General features: G+C 36.9%; 1 long non-coding RNA gene across 1 annotated transcript; it reads left to right on the top strand.

The window, feature by feature from the left end:
* Window positions 1–1,818: 1,818 nt before the first annotated feature.
* LOC108342770 (uncharacterized) lies at window positions 1,819–2,200 on the top strand. The gene is made up of 3 exons (XR_001833429.2): window positions 1,819–1,865; window positions 1,940–2,029; window positions 2,142–2,200. It is a non-coding gene; the product is annotated as an uncharacterized LOC108342770 (long non-coding RNA).
* The last annotated feature ends 1,639 nt before the right edge of the window (window positions 2,201–3,839 follow it).

A 3,839-nucleotide genomic window follows, 5' to 3' on the forward strand; every position in this document is an offset into this window, starting at 1 on the left:
AAGTGTAAGAAAAATGATAATTTTCTGTTTATTGATTATTTGATTATCGTATCATTTGTAGTTATTAATATAGTTATCATCATTTTTGTGTAGTGGCGGCTTCTGATCTCGATGGACTCATCGATCATTATTGAAATGAATCGTTTACTACGAAAGTGTCATGTGGAGCGGATTAGGATGACTCCATTTATGTGGTGTTTGAATATTCATAGCCTTGTGGAGGTGAATTTGAAATTATTGAAGGTTATGGTTTGCGGGTGGGCCGGGCATGATAATAGTTTTAGAGTAAGTCAACAGTTGGTGCCCTTTTCAGTTATTGATGTGTTCATGAGCATAGGTTTAGAAATAGGTGGTTTAGAGATTCCGTTTGATGAAGTAGTTGTTGGATTGGTTGGTGAAATGTTCAAATAAAAAACTATCAGTTTGAATGATTTGACGTACATGTTTAATGTCATTGTGCATGATAATAACATTGATGTTGATGTAGTATGTAGGTTATATATATTAGTTAGTTTGGTTGTTTTTTATTTTCCTAGGAAATCAAGGCATGTTTGTAACATGTCTTTTGCAGTGTTAGATGACTTAGACAGTTTGTGTCTATACGATTGATGTACTGGTGTACATAAACATATTGTAGAGAATTTAAATAGATGTAAGAAGAAAATTATGAGAGAAGGTATCGTGCAGTTACTCACTCTTAGTGGCAATGTGGCAGTGTTACAGGTAACATGATTTATAGTTTATTATTTTGATGTACTGCAGAACATTGTCAATTAGGTTTGATGAAATAATATTATGATATTGTAGGCTTGGGCGGTTGAAAGGCTTTCTTTGCATGGTCATGCTTCACACAGGTTTTTCCCGCGCATAATGCGATGGTTCCCGTATAAATCAAGGATCGAAAAAATTGAACATATATTTATGACCGGATATGTAAGTGTTTTGATATTTGTTATTTTTGATGTAAAAATGGATTGTCTTATTTGTCAAAATGTGTTGTGTGATAATGGTGTAGTTAAATCTGGAGTGGTATGTAAGAAAGGAAGATCGTCATCGCCCGGAAATCCGCGAAGCTTTCCACATGGATGACGAAGGGATGAGTGAAGGATCCTTGGCTGAAGGATCCTTGGCTGAAGGATCCAAGGTTGAGAAAGATGACGACGAAAGCTCTGATGACGGGACATGGGAAGCAGGTGCCGAGGAGAGATTGAGGAAAAACAATGAACATCTCAAAGCATTAAATGCCAAGATTGGAGTTCTTACTAGGGAGTTATTTGAAATTTATCAAACTCCAATCTTTACTGAAGAAGATGCATGTGGCATTGATGAAGAAGTTGGTGTTGGAGTTGATGAAGCACCTGAAGTTGGAGGTGACGAAGAGCCTGAAGTTGGAGGTGACGAAGAGGCTGAAGTTGGTCGTGATTGTGGATTTCAACAACAAGGTGATGGTAATGCAGTTGATGACCTCCTAGGTGCATATACTGAAGTAAGAGGGGAGGATAAAACCGCACATGAAGATGAGATAGTTTCAAGAACTGATGATAACATTGTTTGTATATAAATCGATGATGATGATGGTGATGAAGAAGAACGGGAGGTCGTACCATTGGTTATCCCCCCATTGCGCAGTTTTGTTGGTGATCCAAGCACCACTGTTGATGTAGACCAATTGTACAGAGCAGTCAGTGTCAGAGAGATCATTGTATACATGTATATGCCTTGAATTGTAGTTGTGGTTGACGAATTTGTATTGTTTGTGATTGACTATTATTTATATGTTTAGGGTTGTATGCGAGATAATTGGGCAAACCTTGAGCTCGACTTCATTTTACACTTTGGCCCCGATAAAATACGTTGATAACATGGTTAGTCTTGTGACATTTGTCTGTGTTTCATGTTGTAGTTTATGTTAGTAATGTGAAAATTTTTTATTGTGTAGGTGGTGTTATTTGCTTGTACGATGTTTATGTACTTTGAGAAAAGGTTGTGCGGTGTTGTTAAGAGGATTCATTTTAGTCCATTATACTCGGTAAATAAAATTTGATATTGTATCATATATTTAATTGAGGAAATGAATTTTGATTGATTTTTGATTGATGATTTTGAAATTGTCCACATCACCATATTCTTACTGATTATAGGAAACGTCCACAGAATCGTCATGTTTGGACGCTTCATAACTATAACAGTTATCTGCGTTACAATCAGTTTGGACTTGGAGACATTGCCACAGCTGACTTTGTGAGTAACCTTTAATTCACAATATTTGTCTAGTTTTGGTTGTAAATGTGTTACTGATATTGTTTTTATTGTTTGTAGTTGTTTATGCCATTTGTCCACGATGATCTTTGGTGGTGTTATTCAGTGAAATTGAGTTCATTAGAAATATTTGTGATTGACTCATTGGGTAAGGGGATCAGAGACCAGAAAAGGATAGACACAACTGTTGTAAGATTCCACATCTTTCATTGTTGATGACCCTGTGATTGTCAGATAACCCTGTATTGTTTAACAATTTATTGTATTTGTTAACTGGTAGGCTGAAAATATGGCACAGTTTTTTTGCATCTTGATGAATAGACTGAAAGGTAGTATTGGTCCTTTGACTGTTAAACAAGCAAATATCCCATCCCAACCAAACTTGTAAGGTTTTTGAATTGTACTGCTGGATTATATTGTGTTGTGATGAATATACGGTCAAAAGTAATTTTATGTGCTGGGTATATTATTTCAGACATGATTGTGGAGTCATAATGTTGAAAGCAATGGAAATTTGGGATGAAGACGACAAATACAACGGAAAAAGCATGCCTTAATATACAACTGTAAGTAGCAACTTTGTGTTTGTTAAAATTATTTTATGTGTTGGTTTCTAATGGGGAAAATGTTGGTTTCAGGAGGAGCTGGTTGGGATTAGAAAGAAATATGTATGTGAATGGATCCTGGACAACGAGAACATAAGACGAATGGAAGCCCTAGAGCTATATGGCATTCTTTAGGATTGCTTAGACATGAACAAATTTGACCTGTAACACAGCATGTTTATATATGTACATAATGTTAGTTGACAATGTAGACTTTGTTTTTGTAATAAGATTATTGGTTGGATTTTCAATTTAATTGTTTTGACGTTGTGTTTGTTATAATGAATATATATTTTATTGAAAAATTAACGCACCATTATAATAAGTATTTCAAAAGTAGGGGAGGGTTTGATAAGTTAAATTAAGGGTAATTACTGGGTGGGAGTTGATCAAGTTCTGAGTTGGGCTGGTGAAAATACTAAGTGGTAATCGTTTATATAGTGAGTTAGTAAACGATTACGCGACAATAAGGTGTGTTTTGTACATAAAGTTGAACCGAAGTAGTCAGTCAGGGTAACAAGGGTGACCAGTGTCAAAACCAGTGAGTTTAACTGACATTTGGACTTGTGTTTGGAAGATGTTGGTGTTTGACTGTTGGGAGATGGTGCTTGGTGATGAGATGTGAGCCCAAGGAGTGTGGAGTGACCCCTTATGAGTGGGGGGACCAAGTTGTGCGAGGGATGAATGAGAGTGTTCAAAAAACCCTGTGGTAATCGTTTACAGTGTGCTGGTAAACGATTACCCGAGAGAATTTGACGTTTTGTACATAAAGTTGAACTGAAGTAGTCAGTCAGGGTAATAGGGGTGACCAGTGTCAAAACCAGTGAGTTTGAGTGACATTTGGACTTGTATTTGGAAGATCTTGGTGTTTGTGGGAGATGGTGGTGGGTGATGAGATGTGACCCCAAGGAGTGTGGAGTGACCCCTTATGAGGGGGGGCGGGACCAAGTTGTGCAAGGGATGAATGAGAGTGTT

The sequence above is a fragment of the Vigna angularis genome, chromosome 6, assembly GCF_016808095.1.
Source record: "Vigna angularis cultivar LongXiaoDou No.4 chromosome 6, ASM1680809v1, whole genome shotgun sequence".
Taxonomy (NCBI): Eukaryota; Viridiplantae; Streptophyta; class Magnoliopsida; order Fabales; family Fabaceae; genus Vigna; species Vigna angularis.